This window comes from Marmota flaviventris, chromosome 13 (assembly GCF_047511675.1).
Source record: "Marmota flaviventris isolate mMarFla1 chromosome 13, mMarFla1.hap1, whole genome shotgun sequence".
Lineage (NCBI taxonomy): Eukaryota > Metazoa > Chordata > Mammalia > Rodentia > Sciuridae > Marmota > Marmota flaviventris.
Window position 1 is genome coordinate 59,752,455 of NC_092510.1, and position 16,825 is coordinate 59,769,279.

Below are 16,825 nucleotides of genomic sequence, written 5' to 3' on the forward strand. Positions count from 1 at the left end.
TTTCCGTCACCGCTGGCACCGATGAAGTTCTCTCCTCAGCCGCTCTCCGATGACATCAGATCTCTGCCATGCTGGCATCCCCTGTTCTATGGCTGAATCCCATTTTCTTCTCTTCCAATAGGCGGAGCTGTGCCCTCTGAGCCGAGCTTCTGCCCTCTATGTGCTGACAGAAATCCCTGTACGGTGGCTCCTGGGAGTCTCTCAATCCTGTTAGTCCAGAGCCCTTTCACTTATCTGGCCCCTCCCCCTGTTCCTCCTCCAAGCCAGCCAGCCAGGTCCTGTTCACCAGAGGTGGTTCCCCAAGGATCTGATTACACTTGCAGCCCCACCGCGTGTCCTATATCCCGAACGATGAACACCCTCTCTGTCATTCATCTAAGCCCCAGTGCTGTGGTGGGGTGATCTGGGAACCAACAGTTTAATTTTTCCAGACCCCTTTGGTGGGCACGCCCCCAGAATCTGGCGGCTGAGATCTTGGGTGTCGCCGCTGGTGTTAAGGGGAGGTGGGTATCTGGAATCCCCTCTGATTCCCTACAGACACGCCCCTGGAGAGATTCCCAAGGTTTCCTGGCTGCTTGTATCTGGAGGGGGTGGGAGTCACACACCTGCTAATGTGCATTCCGCTGGGAAGGAATTCCGTCGGCGGAACTCCGGTGATGTCACCTCTCTGCTATGGCGGGCCCCAGGCTCCTTGCTGGAGTGTCCAAAGGGAGGGGTGGGACTGGTCTGTCTCTGGTTGGTTTTCAGCTCCCGGTTCGCTATTTCATGAAGGCTTGGCGAGAGACCTCTTCCTAGAGTCCCTGCACCGCTCCTGCTGCGCTGCGCCTCGGAGGCTATCCGCCCTGACGCGGGGGCCGCGTGCAGGCAGCCGACAGTCGCCGAGTCGCGCGGGCAGCGGCTGGCGGGTCTGGACCTCTGCGCTGCGTGGCGGAGATTCACTCGTCTAGCGCAAACTGTCACCTCCAAAAATCCTACCGATTCCCAGCCGGTCTCTCTTTAGTGGAATTTTGCTAGGAGTTTCTCAGCAGGTCGAATCTAAGCGTATCCATGCATCTCTCTGACCCCGTTGTTGAGGAGGTACTGAAAGCGCTGCCTCCCCTCTCGCCACCATGTTGGATCTTCGAACTCTGAGTCTTATGTAAAAAAAAAAAAAAAAAAAAAATATGCCGGAGTCTTCTGGAACTTGCATCTCTATGAAGAATGTGAGCTTGACCTCGAATAACTGTTATCTATATTTTGGAATTTCTTTAAAACCAATTTCTTCTGAAAACATGCTTTTTGTTTCTTAGTAGTTTACTTTAATGTTACCCACAGTTCTTTTGAAATAATTTTTAAATTGCTTTCTTGTGTAACAATGTTTACTAGGTTTATATTAAAGTTTTTAAATCAACATAAGTAACACTTTACCTTTTATCATTATAATCTTTTAGATTAGGGTTTTCTCTATTTTATTATATTTCAACCAATGTAATGATTTTTTTTCTTAGCTTTTACTTTATTTACTTTTAAGTCCATTTATTTCATTGCACCTTATTTGTAATGTAGCCTGATTTATTTTTTATTATTCTATCCCATTATTTGCTTCATTTTAACTTTTAAAAAATATGTTTTGTTGATGTTTTTATATTTTAAAATATACTGATGTGTGATACAAACACAGTATTTCACCTAGGTTGAAAATAGTTTTAATTTTCTTACAAGTGTGTATGCGTGTGTGTGTGTGTGTGTGTGTGTGAGAGAGAGAGAGAGAGAGAGAGAGAGAGAGTAGGTAGTTGACCAGTAAGGAAAATATTTTATTTTTGTTTGCTTTTTAGGCCTTATTTTTGGAAAGTTATTATTACTGAGACTCAGGGAATACCATTATTTTAGGAAATTCACCAGGCACGACTACTTAACTACAGAGGCAAACCACTATTGCCTGTTCCTGTAGACGTACTGGGAAGGCCATTTCTGAACACTAATGCTGCAGACTAACCTACCCTAAGTCCTCTTTAGTCACATAAAAGAAAAACAACTTTGGGGAATGTCCCTAAGGATTGAAGACCATTTTGTATAAAGAAATACTATACCTGAAAGATTGGCTCTCACCCCGTTTGAGGTAGACTAAAGGTTGTGAGAGTGGAGATGAGCTGTGGTTGCCTTGCTTAGGCAATCTATACTTTTAGGGAGTTCTAAGAAATAACTTATTTTATCCTTAGTGGATTTTCAGGTTAGAATTCCTGAGGTTCAATTCTTACTGGACCTTTTTGGCAAGTGTATTATCCTGGGCTTCTTACTAAATTTCAGTTTATCTCACTTTCCACCTCTGTTAAATTGTGCCACTAAGTGCAATAATCTTATATTTAATTAAATGAATTTATAAATCACATAGAAAAGTATTGATATAAAAGAAATGGCTAGATGAATGCTAGATGGTTTTACCTGCCCTCACCGTGATATAGTTCTAGGGACATGCTACAGCTGAGTCTTGAAACTCCTTCTTAAAGACCAAATCTGGCCATCAGCAAAGTCAGACAGTGGAACATTTTTCTCTGCCTTTCCCAGAACATTTTAGTGTAAGCCAGCACCATTATCAAGAACAGAGGAGAGTTGGACCTGTTGACAGGATGCCCAGAATTCACATGTCAGAGTGCAAGCTATAGTAATAGCAGCACCCACTGAGGACAGAGGAAACAATACTTCATATACCCCATGGCATTCTAAGGGTACAAATCCAGAAAAGAATAGACTGGTCATGTGCCATGCAGTCTTGAAATAGCACAGTCCATTTGCCTTATCTTCCTCTATGTCATTGCATTTTAGTTATCACTTTCTAATATAACAAACAATAGTATACTTATGTATTGAAATAATTTTATGATTTTTTTCTCTACAAATTAGTATGAAACTCCCAGGATGTAATAATTTTTGCTCATACGCTTACTTCTTCAGGATATGTAATGCATGGAACAGAATAGGTCCTCAATAAATATTCAAATGAACAAATAGTAAAATGCAAATGATAAATTAACTGAGAAGGGATTTTTAAATACAAATCTAATGAAATAGAATAAAATATTTAAATATGTTTAGTGAAAAATGAATGATTCTGGGCAAATAATGCATGGTAGGTGGTCTTTGGTGATTTCAAAAATACAGAACAGGAAATTAATAAATTGTTATGGCATGAAATAAAGAAAAATAGTGTCCAATTCCTTGCATTAAGCTTATCAAAAGTGAGTTATTTTTTATTTGTTGATTTCACCCACTGATATAAACATGAGGTATATATTATTAAGTTACTTCCTCTCAGAAAATGACACAACTGACCATCTGGTTACTAAAATCAAATTCTTGCATCACTGTGCTTGATTCTGTTCTTTCCCTCATCCCTCATATTCATTCCACCAACCACTCCTCTCAGCTCTGCTCAAACAGACCAAATATGTCCATGTCACTCTTTCTCCACCCCTGCCTGTGGCACCTTCTTCCTCTGGATCCCTGCAAGAGTATCCTAAATGTCCACCAAGCATCTGCTCTCACTTCTGTCCTTTTCTTTTTCTTCAAAACTTTCAGATACATCTTATGAATCACATCATGCAGTCTTCTGCTTAAAATCTCTCCTATGTCTTCCTGTGATACTTAGAATAAAATTTAAACTCTGAACCATGTCTGTAGAACCTCACCCCTCTGACTTTATTTTCTATTCCCTGTCATACTACAGGTTCACCCCTCCTTAGAACCTCTGTATGTTTGGTCAAATTCAGGACTGTCTCCAGTAAACATACACACACACACACATACTTTCCCATGGCTGGCTCTGCTGTTCTCAGAGGGATTTTTGTTTTTGATGTTTTTTACACATAAGCATATACCTGTATTCTTTTCCATTTTCATATAAGTATTTGGAAGCACATTGTTCATTTATTTGTATTCTTATTTAATAGTTGCTACCCACCTAGATGTAAGGCCCAGTATAATAGAAACTGCCTTTTCTTTTACATGGAAACATTAGAACGCAGATTAACATTTTAAAGGAATATGTGATGTCTTTGTACTTTATTCAAAACTGGAAATTCCCATGTAAGAATTGATTTCCCTTGCAAAAAAAAAAATACTGTGTTTTACTACTACTTTGGAAACATAAAACATAGAAATGGAATCTCCTTTAAAATACTTTCCATGATCCTTTAACATTTGTTTGTTTTGCTTTGAGTACTATAAAACTGATATGTACCATCTGGGGAGTGTCTACCTTATGCCAAATTTATGTTAAGTGGTATAAAAACATTATCTTAAAATCCAGTGTGAACCTGTGACAAAAGGAGTGTTGTTATCCTTATTTTAGATTTCTGGAAACTAAGGCTTAAATCCTATTCAACATATGTATGTTAATACTCTAATTTGACTAGCATACTTTCAACCTCAACTTTTTTCTATATTTAAAAACTTAAGTTTATCCTGAAAATGAGTTGAAAGCCAACCATCGAACATTCATGCAATAAACATTTACTGACCACGAAAAATTATAATCAAGTAAGAAAGAGAGCATAATACCTGATATTTAAAATAAATAAAATAAAATATGCTCTAACACAATAGGATCATTGATTATAAAATGAAGAAACTGAGTCAAGAGCAATAAGAAGGATGATGAAGTACATGGAAGCCTAGAAACAGTTTGTAAGTTAGCCTTGGGATGCTTAGGGACTGCATCCTATACAATAATGAGGGGACTGATCAGCTCAGGTGAAGAGCTTCTGCTATCTCTAAGACCTATTTTGGAAATTAGGCTTATAAAAGGCTCCAGGTATGTATGAAATACTTTGTCTTAATGCTAAGATTAGAATGTTCTTAGATTTCCAAGAGAAACATTTTTTATTTCTCTATGAAACATATTCCAATTAATCTCAGTCCCTCATGCCTTACATATATTCTAATTTGTGTGATTTAAAATCGATGGGCACTCAACTGGGAATCCCTTCACAGTGCTTTGTAGCACAAAGTAAGGAGTGGCTATACTCACTACTCACATGAACTAAGTAAACTATGTCATTTCCTTATGATTCAGTTTCCTTTAGAGTGACAGTTCTAAACTTATCCACAAGGTTATAAAGGGTGGGGTGGGGGAAATCACAGACAACATATACCCTAGGCACAGAGTTGTGGCAACAGATTTAATCCTCATTGATATGGAATTAAGAAAATTACCTCACATGCCTAATACTCTTATGCTCAAAATTTTTGTCAGTAATTGTCCACTGGCAAGAGCATTAGTCTCAGAACTTCAGGCTACGTTCAAGAAAGTCTCTAATCTGACCCAATCCTACAATCTCAACTTTAATTTGCCCCATCAAGCACATTGCCAAGCATAACTGGCAACTCTTACAAGTCACAGTTGTTTAAAACAACAAGATACAAAAAGGTTATATTTATTGAAGAAGATGAATTTATTTTGCATATAGAAACCATATACTCTTTCTCTGGCCATAAAAGCCTAACATCTTCCTCTGTGGTTCCACCCCATCTCTCCAATCTCAGCACTTGTTTCAGGTTAGATTATTCCCATGAGTGCTTATATTGGATATTTGATTGCAGGAGTCAATATTAGTTCATTATTATTAGTACCTATGAACTAAGTCTATGTAATTATTTTATTATATACCTATGGCCAAAATAATTAAAGTTGGGAAAGAGATCACAGTAAAAACCAATGAGAAGCAGTGAAAATGTGTCCCATTGTGTTTATGGGAAATATTCTAGCTCTCCTTTCTGGTCTGAAAAAGAAATCTTATCCTGAAAATGAGTTGAAAGCCAACTCCAGCACAACACTGAGGAAGGTTAAACTTGGTCAGATAAACTGTTCAAAATGGAGAGGAAAAAAATGGGTTTTCATATAATTATCTTAAGTCCCAAATCCAGTATTATAAGAAAAAAAAATCTACCTTTGAGTGATTTATGGAAACAAATACATTTCTTTTCTCATTTTTCTTCCTTATACTTTTCCTTCATTTTTCTGCTTAGGCAAGTTAGATCTTTCTGGGGAGATACTTAAAGATTTCTGACCAATACTCTCCCATGTTTAAAAAAACTCTGAAGAGTTCGACATGTATCCTTCTCATAAGAAGTTTACATTCATTTTGGAATAGGAACTAGAAACAAATAAAAAGTGAACTAGGTACACAATCCAATTTACATGGCCAAATAACCAATTGTGACAATAGAGCCAATGGTGCTTAAGGCAAGGATTTGATTTGGGTCTGAAAGGTTAATAAAATTTAAACTAAAATAAATAAATATTTAAATGTGAGCCAAAATAAATTTAAATCTGCCTCAAAATTTTCAATTTTTGTAGCTTTGCTCTCTCATTCTAAACAACTTGACATCCTTTGTTTCTATACACTAGCATTAAAGAATTTCAAAGATTATATTAAATCTGGTACTATGAAAAATAATTTTTGTTTACCATTGACTTTTAAATGTGGTTTTACTCTTATATTTGACATCTGATTCCAGAAACTATTATCATGCCATTTGGAGATATGCTTATGTTTATCATAGTGTTTTTAACAGAATACTCTCTTAAAAAATCCATAAAGTTAGCCAATCAAGAAGATGAATGGTCTGCAGCTGTTTTTTCCCCTCCTATTAACACTCTAGCCTTATCCAACTCCTTCATTTATCCTTCTGTTTTCAAAGGAGCTCTTAATTACTTCCATCCCCATTTCAGTTGTAAATGTCTCTTTATTACCATTCTTTCATTAGAATAAATCCTCCAACCTATTCAAGGACCTGACACTTCACCACTGATTTATAAGTGATTCAATTTTATTAATCAGATGCTAGCCCTGGCTTTGGGATAGCTGCAGTACCATGGCTAGTAGCTGTTGATGAAGGGTCCTCTTTCTTCCTCCTTGTTTCTTAAAAAAAATATGCAGGTACATTTGCAGCTTCAGCTTCTTTTTTGAGGAAGATTGAAATTAAAAAGAACTAGTGAAAATAGAAAATCTTGTAATTGTTTTGAAAAGAGTTATTTCACATTGTTGGCTGGTGGAAGCTATAGTTGCAGTGGGGAAAAAGTGACCTATAAAGGATTTGTCTGAAATTTTCCATTAGAAATTCCTTCTTTATAGATTTCAAGCTACTGCTGAAATTACTGTCATGAGACCAAGCCATGACTCCATTGCAAAATATTCTAAAAGGATAATTAAACTTATAGGTAACCAGGCTATACAAGCTTCATAGATTTTAATATTTCTATGTATGTTCATAAATTCCTCTTTAAAATATATATGAGACACACTAAAGATTATATATATGTATATATTATATTTATTGTTCTAGTTTTTCTCTAACTGTGACCAAAATACCTGAAGACAACAATGTTAGAGTAGGAAAAGTTTATTTGGCACTCAGGGTTTCAGAGGTCTCAGTCCATAGATGGCCTATTCCATTGCTTTGGGCCCATGGTAAGGCAAGAAATCATAGCAGAAGGGTGTAGAGAAGAAAAGCAGTTCAGAACATGATCACCAGGAAGCAGAGATAGAGCTCTGCTCACCCGAGGCAAAGACACACCAGCAGTGATCTATTGTCTCCAGCCATACCCTACCTGCTTAGAGCTACTAACCAGTTAACCCATTCAAGTGAATTAATGCACTGATTAGTTTAAACCTCTTACAACATAATCATTTCATGTCTAAACTTTCTTGCAGTTTTTCACATCTTAGCTTTTGGGGGACACCTCACATCTAAAGCATAACATTCATAAACTATTAGACACATACACTTATATCTAACAATTGTGTTTGTGTGTGTGTGTGTGTGTGTACATACATACATAAATACATATTAAATTGTTCTTGGCCTAAGCCATCCACTGGCCATATTTTATATCATTGATGTAGATCCATGTATTTATTTCTATTTGTCTTCCAAGTTTTCCATTGCTCGCACTAAAAATAAATTAGATTAAAACTCCTCTGCAATTCTTGACAGTATGAAACCAGAGGAAAGGGTGTGAAAGGATTACATACTTAGATTTTGTGCTTGAAACCAAGTTCTGTGTATGTTTTTACCAGAAAAAAAAAATGCATTGAGTGATGATGGGTTGGGGATACAGATGGCAAAGGAAATTGCTGTTTCCCATTTGGTTATTGCTTCATGTATTATTTCTATAAACAAAAGGAAGGAAGAGTTAACTACCATTTGGATATTAGAATTTCACATAAAATTCCTAAGAAAAAGAAGAATTTTAGAATAGAAAGAAGGAGGCTTTATCATGTCTTCATTCACAAATTAATAATCATGTGGCCCTTTAGAAGCATTTAAAAATTCTCTTAAAATCAGTTTTGTTACCTGTAAAATAAACTTAACATATTTACCCAGCAAAGTCTCTGTGAGGAATGAATGAATTAATCCATTCTATTAGTTTAATCCATTAGTTTATTCTGTGTATTTTCCAGATAGATCTTTTTTTTTTCTGTCCTCTGAGTGATCCTCCAGGCCTTTCCTGTCAATCTACCTCCTCTGACTTATGAAGTATCACAAACTTTATGTTGCCTTTTTTGTGGAGAGTTGGTAGTTTGTTCAGACTTTGAAATTACTTGTCAAGAAGATCAAGCTGGATAAAGTCACAGCATTGTTCCATGATCTCTGTTGAGCTTCCATTTATTCACTTATTCTTCAAGTCTTATAATCTCCTTGGAAATAGTGAAGATTTTTTTGGATCATTGTCTTACTTTGAACTTATAAGGTACCTACGCACAAAGTATTCTTCTGACTACCCTCTCTAAGTTGAACTCCATTTCATTATCTGTAATTTCCCTGTGTATTTCCAAATTCTTCCCTAAAATATTAATTTGATAGTTTCAAGACCTTTTTCTTTCATTGTATGCTCAGCATATAGCATACTACCTTACAGATAATAGGCAACCGATCAGTATCTGGTGAAGAAAAAAAATGAATTAATAATATATTATGGCAAAAAGTGTGTTCTATCTTATTACTCTCAGAACCACCTTTTGACTTTCATTTCAAACTTTCAAATCTTACAGATGTAAAGCAATGTTGGAGAATGACACAGAGAAGATATAAAATCAAAGAGAATGTCCCACAAAGCAGAAAAAAAAGTCATTTCCAAATACTTCACCTGCTAGTTATAACACTGCAACTGGAGAAAACTCCTATGCAAATCCAGTCATGCAAGCCCCATTTAACTCAGGAAAATGTGTAGAAATTGATTGAGTGAGCAGCTGGTGATATTGTAGTCAGGCTCTCTGGAAGTTAATTGGGAAGTGTTGTGAAAAATCCTGACATTGTACATGTAGCTCTGCTGCCTTCCATTGTGCCCGAGACACTCATCACACACAGTTGCTCTCTACTATTACAAAATAACTGGATGCCTAGGAGTCTCTGATGACTCTCATCAATAGCCTGCTAAGAAAATAGAGGAGGAGGGAGTGATGAGCTGGAGCTAGAACTTCTGTAATTGGAATGAAAAGGCCCTTAATCTTGTGGGTTTTTACTTCAGTCATGAAACATTTTTATTCCCCTACATATAAAAACAAAGTTTTTCTTTCAGGGTCTCCTTTTGCATTATACTCATGGAAAATCAAGAATTGAAATTCATAATTTTATTTTCTTGGTGTCTTGTTTATACAGTTGCATGGATTAGGTATTGTCTTGAAACAAACCTCCCAAATTTACTATGTAAAACAAGAGGTGGACATCTCTTATTTCTCCTAACTCTTCAGTCCAACCTGACAGTGCTGATGTTGCAGAGTGGGCTTGCTCCTACGTCTTATGAGCTGACAATCTGCATGGTGGTCCAAGATGGCCTTGCCTGCAAGAGTATGACTCTATATATGTTGCTCACATCTTAGTGATATTCTATTCCATGCATTGAGCTCCTTGCCAGGAATCCAAAGATCAATAAATAGTGTTCTTTGACCTTGATGAGTTTAGTCACAAAAAGAGGTAAATAGATCATATAAATGAATATTACATTCAAATACCATGGACAGTAGATATTCCATAGTTATGGAGAGAAGTTTGTGATATACAGGAGGGATACCAGAGAGGAAATAATCAACCCTGAGTGAAAGGGAGGAAGCAGGACAAAATTTGTAAAAAGTGCTTCTCAAATTAAGTCTGAAAATCTTTGCAACATTTTGCCAGGTCCATAAGCCAGGAGATAGGATCCCTACTGGAAAGGCCAGGTGAACAAAAACACAGATATAACCTGAAATAGTTCAGTAATTGTTTGGTAGGAGTTAAGTAGCATGAGATAAAACTACAGAGATAGAGATGGATTATTGGTTTGGGGATTTGTGTATGCCAGACTGAATTTTAATTTTACCTTTAATATAATAATAATAATAATAATAATAATAATAATAATAATAATATATTTTAAAATTATCACTAGGCATTCTCTTAAATGACATGGGTATGCCCTTATCCACATTTTAAAAATATATTAAGAAAGGATAGAGAAGTTAAATAACCTAAGAGTAAGTAATATGATTCAGTCCAATATTAGTGATCCCAAGTCTTTAACCACTATGCTTAGGGAGCCTACTAATGGAGGCCACTTATAGGTTTAAGTAAAAAAGAAATCATCAAATTTCCCTTTTACTTAAAAACAAAACACTTATTTACAGTACCATGAAGGCTATAAGTTATTGGAAAAGGAATAACCATTTTGAGGCTATAGAAATAGTCTTGGTTAGAAATAATGAAGATTCAAAGATAGACATTAACAGTGAGGACAGAACAAAGGGATTTCTGACTTAATTGAATAGAAGGCAAGAGCACATGTGTTATATATCACAGGTTGACCACCCAGGTTCTGAGGGCAGAAAGTCTGAATCTGAATCCCATATCTACCACTCACCTAAGTGCTTAAATTTGTGCATAGTAATGTGGAGTAACATCTTCCTAAGTAAGATGTGAGCAGTAATTAAAGACATATAAAGTTCTCTGCAGAATGACCAATACAAAGTTACCTTTCAATAAATGGAGAAGTGTAGCAGGAATTTGAGATAAATCTGTGAGTAGAGTTTGGACACATATGCTATGAGGTTCAGTTGCTCAGTAAGTCTCTAGAGTCCAGGAAGAAGATTTATGATGAAAAGGTAGATTTGTGAGTCATTAGCATTGTTAAAGTCATATGTGGTTGGGATAACAAGAAAATCAGAGAAAGGCAGCATTTAAGTGGTGGGGAGACCAAAATGCTAAGAAACAAGAACTAAAGAGCAAGGAGAAGCAGTCAAATAAAGCCAAGCTTTGAAGTCATTGAATGCCAGACACTATCATATATTACAAATGTTAAAGTAAATAGGGATGTTTAACAGGCATCTTTCATTTAACATGATCAAAAGAGAACTTCGTGATTTTTCCAGCCATTTTCACAGTCTCAGTAGATGGCACTGCTGTTCATCCTGGGAGTCAGGCCAAAATCTTAGGCACCATACTTGATTATATTCTTTTTCTCATGGTCCTCTCCCTCCAATCTTGCAGTGATCAAATCCTTTGAAACATAAAAAGTGAAGTCTTGACCATTTTTATCCCCTATACCACTAATCTATAGTCAAAAGAAGAATACATAAATCTTCCATTCTATTACTAAGAATGTAATATTAAGTAAAATTGAAAGCTCCGTATATGATGAATCCCTGACTTAGCCTTTGCTTTGCTTCGTGGCATATAATGGGGCACTGAACTAATAATAAACATGCCAGAAATATTTGTTGAATGTAAATAAGCCAATTCATCACATCATGTTATTGAGAAGTCAAATCTTTGTAGGTTAGTTAATTTTGGCAATTAACTATTTTGTGAGTTAACCATAATGCTAAATGTTTCTAGGGGGATAAAGACTTTGACACACTCAACATGCTTCTGAGGCATTTTAATTAATTATTGTGTTAACATTTTATTGAGGATATTTTCTATCACTCAATTCAAACTATTACTATTGAATTTATAATTTTCATGTATATTTTTCCCTTAAGAGTAGCTATTCATTCTACTTTATAATACCTTGAATTATGTATGTTTCCCTTTTGATTCTGGCTTTTCCCGTATACTTATAAATATGAATCATATTACCTGTGTTGACCTATTTTGAAATCTCTTCAATTTTGAAGTATATATTTTATTAACTTATTAAATATGCCTTTTACTATAAGATAGCTTAAATTATTTGCACAAGAGGCAAATTATAAGCAAACATATTGATATTTAAAGCCCAAAAGGAGTCTTGTATGGATCAAAACTGACACATATGATTGATTGAAGAAAGTTATGTGACAATTGCAGTGACTCTGTGCACCAGGCAGAGAGATTGCAGAATGATCAAGGACGCCTAACCAGAAAAAAAAAAAAAATTACTTGATTTAATGTCCAAGAATGCTGTGGGGAAAAAACGGTGCATTACAAACAGGATTAGGTACGTACATATTTGATATATTTTCCCTTAGAAGAAGCCTGATCACAGGAAAGAGCTCTGTGTCTCCAAGGAAGATGGAGACTTCCCTGGTGAGTAGGTTTGGATCTGATTTATCCCCTAAAGTTTCGTGAGCTGAAAGCTTGTTCCCCAATGTAATAGTAGTGGGAGACAGTGGGACCTCTAAGCAGGATTTATCCTTTTCTTGAGGAAGTAAGTTCCAACTGGGTTTGTTACCAATAGTGGGGTGTTATAAAGCCATCCTGGTACTTCCTGTGTCTCTGTCTTCCACAAGGCCTCTTCCATATGTTGTGCTCCTTTCACTTCCACCACTCCTGCCATTGTGATGCCATCCACTATGTTATATCACCACTTGAGACCCTTGCTGGATGTGGTGACCCAATTTTGAATTGTAGCCTCCAAATCTTTGAGCTAAATAGACATCTTTCCTTATAAATTACCCAGTCTCAGGTATTTTGTTAGAGCAACACGAAATGGTCTAAGGCAGTGGGCCAATCTCAGCAGCCCAGTCTTAGTTTCTAGAGAGGAGTTGGATCTAGATGAAGTATGAAGCTATTCTTGAGAACACTTTCACACTGTCCCCAGGAACCTAGATGCCCTGGGAAGAAGAGAAATATGTGATACAATCTAAAGACCTATGTTACTCATGTCACAAAAAATTCTCATGCAATACCCTCTTTCAAAGGAGCTGAATACTATAATAGGAAGCCATTATCCTTCAGGTTGGAGAGAGGAATGAAGACTAGAGAAGGAAATAAAACAGTATGAAAACCTGGTAGGTATTTCCAGAATAGACATATCCTCCTTTTTTGGAGAACCTGAGATGGGCATGCTTGGAAAGTGTTGCTGAGGTTCTATAATTTAACAGAGTAGTAAGACAGCAGATTAAGGGAGAAACTGCTAAAACAATTTTGTATAGGAATAAGAAATAGTCAAAGATTATGGGAACATAAAATATACAGAAAAACCTTTTATTCTTCATTTTGCATACACAATCATTTTCCTATGGCAATCCAGCTTTTCTACTTCCATAATAAAATTTCAGTAACGGTCACTAATGGCCTGTTATTTATGGATTTTTTTTCATTTTTTAAACTATTCCACAAATATTTATGCAATGCTTACTAAAGTCTAGACATATTCAAGGCACCTGTTACTCAATAAATGCCATTTCAGTGGCGAGGTTAGGGAGGAAGGGAATTAAAATTGATTTTTATTATTCTTTTCAATTGGAGGACTTAAGCTTCCTAATTTTATGGTAAGTAAGGTTGATGATTTTATTTATGAATTTTGCCAGGAAACCTAAAAGTAATTAATTCTTCCAAAAACCACATTCACCCTTCCCTGGAGAATTCCTAATGGAGATGAATAGTATGAGTAGATACAAATGGAGAGTGAGAATTAATGGAAATTAATAATATTAAGAGATACAAATTGAGAGTGAGAAACAAGTTATATTATTTTTTGTTGGCTTGTATCAATACACTACTATAAGATTTCTAATGAATGTCCTAAAGTTCATGACTTGACTTGAGCTTAAAACCCAATTCAGAGAACTTCCTGCTCCTAAGATAAGCCTTAATTCTAGAACATTAATAGTGTATCTTATTCCATTTATAGTTATACCACAATTTACATCACTTGTCCTAATATTGACTTATACTTTCTTTATGTATCATCATTATTATAAGCAATGATATGAACCCATTTGAGAGGTCCTGGGAGGCCAGGCAGGCTTTAAAAAAGAACCCTTTATATATCCATCTTCTGCTGAGTAGGATAAATACATGAGAATAGAATTACTGAGTCAAAAGGTACATACATTTTTGAGTGTTTTGACATAGGCTATCAACATATGTTCACAAAAATATGTAAAAATATACAATTGTAAAGGAGATTATGAAGATATGTTCATTCCCTACACTTTTTCAAATGTGGAACGTTGTAATATATCATTTTCTTTATCTTTTGATTGCTAATCTGCATTTCTGTGTTCACTAATGTTGCTAAAGTTAGCCTTATAGGTTTGTCATTAACAAGTTGGGACAGTACATTACTGCTTCAAATAAAATTACAATTTCTAGGACAGAAACTTACCCACTGATCCATTTAATTTCGAAGAAAGTACAAGTCCCTAACAGAAATATTTCTGTAAGCAACTAACCATCTTTACATTTTTAGGACTGTACTGGCAGGAAGTAATTGAAACCCAACCAAAACTAGTTTAAACTATCAGAAATATTTTTATTTAAAAATTCCTAATAAGACACATGAGCACTAGAACTGGAGTCAAATACTCTCTCTCCCATATGTATAATATTTCTCCATTTTTTTTCTAAACTTTTATTTTCCAGATATTGGGGTTGGAGTTAGGAGAAAACTTTTTTTTTTCCTGATTACAAATTTTGAAATTATTTTCTTATTTCTAGTTTTTAAAACTTCTAGAAAACATCTGTGAATGGCTATACTGAGTTTTGTTGTTGTTGTTATTTTATTTACTTGTAGGATTTTTTTTTTGTTTGTTTGTTTGTTTGCCAAGGGATGGTGGTGATTTGTTTTTTTGTTTGGGTGGGGGGGTGGGGGGGTGTTTTACTTTGGTACCAGAGGTTGACTCCAGGAGGACTTAACCACTGAGTCCCATCCCCAGTCCTTTTTATTTTTTATTTTAAGACAGGGTCTCAATAAGTTGCTTAGGGCCTTGATAGATTACTGAGTCTGGCTTTAAACTTGGGATTCTCCTGCCTCAGCCTCACTAGTTGCTGGGATTATAGGTATACACCACTATTCCCAGTGGGTCAGATTTTTATTAAGAGAATTGGATGCTAAAATGGGAGGTTTCCACTACATTATTGAAAGAAAAATTACTTTTTTTTCCAAAGAAAGAAATATGATTTCTAAATGAAAAAAAAAAATGGGTTGTTTAGACAAGTAATGTGATTACTATATTATTAATAGTATTCATTATTAAGTTACCTTTCCTGAAGATATTGACCAAGAGTATTGTAATGAACCTCTTGCATGTTTTACACCTAGAAATGAGAGAGAGAGAACAATTTGTTTAGATAGGACTTTCTCTCATGTTTGGTATAAACCTTTGTTTAAATGGAGTATTAATTAGCCAAGTCATTCCAGTAACAATGACAGAATTTGGGAAAGAAAGAGTTTTTCTTGCTCATCTACATAAAAGTGGAATTAAGAGGCTCAATGATCCAGTGTTTTTGACTCAGAAAAAAGTTGTCAGTTTTCATGGAAGGATAGACCTCATCCATATTAAACCTTATTAAACCTACATAAGTTCTTTTCAGGTCTTCCTAGGACAACCACCAGTTAACAGTTATAACTGGGTAAGAGATGTAGTATCACAGGAAGGTTCTACATACCTCAATAGTCATATATGCATATAGTAACTAGGTTTCACTTATTAAGGCATAAGGAACCTAATTGTAAATATCCTACTATTCATTTAATATTTTGAAATCTTTAAGTCAAGATTAAAAGAAATATATTTCTAAGTGCTCATTCTTTTCCATAGGGACCATGGATATTTACCTAGTTAATATAACTTACTAAGAATGAAAGTTAAAATTAAAATGTGATATGAATAAGAGTTAACTGCATGGGTCATAGATCATAACTACTTAGTAAAATTACCGGAAACTATATATGGCATATTTTCTTGTGGCATCATCAGTCTTAAAATAATTGAATTGCTTATCATTTTTCATCCTAAAGACTTAACACTCTAAAACTATGTTCATGCAAATTCCCTATGTCTGTTCACTGATAACCCAAGAGGTAAACACAAAATAAAATATAGGCATCATGAGAACAGATTGCCTATATAAAACTTTTTGTCTAAAATTTACAAGCTCAACCTCAACATAAACTAGTAATTTTGTAATAACATTGCACTTTGAAGGTTACTGGAAAGAAGAAAGGGAGGGTTAAGTCACTATATTTTCAGAAAAAAATAATATCTAACATAACACAGGAAAAGCTTTTATTGAAATAGTGACCAAAGTCTCTCTAGAGATCAAATTAGAGATGAAAGGAGAAACAATCAACAACAAAACTATTCAAGCTTTCTCTAAATTTTTATATAAAGTTAATTTTACTTAATGTACCTTCAGTATGCAACCTTAGATGGAAGATATCTTAGGCTGGTGTAGCTATAACAATATACCTGAAGCTCGGTATACTATGATGAAAAGAGGTTTATTTACCTCACAGTTCTGAAAGCCAGCAATTTTACGATCAAGTGGCAACATCAGGCAAAGGCCTTTTGCTGCATCATAACATTGCAGATTGTATCACATGGTTAGAGCCCATGTAGAGTAGCAAGTGACACATATGGAAAATAAGAAGCAAGAGAGCAAG

The 16,825-nt window shown here is 35.4% G+C and overlaps 1 long non-coding RNA gene across 4 annotated transcripts in view; it reads right to left on the reverse strand.

Moving 5' to 3' along the window:
- LOC139701573 (uncharacterized) overlaps nt 1-16,825 on the reverse strand; it is a 93,295-nt gene that overhangs the window by 61,175 nt on the left and 15,295 nt on the right. For 3 of the 4 annotated variants that reach the window (XR_011704121.1, XR_011704119.1, XR_011704118.1), the window contains exon 2: nt 15,422-15,477. This is a non-coding gene — a long non-coding RNA (uncharacterized lncRNA). Of the gene's footprint in view, nt 1-10,572; nt 11,510-15,421; nt 15,478-16,825 lie in introns of those variants that run through there. The other variant, XR_011704120.1, reaches the window with a different exon arrangement.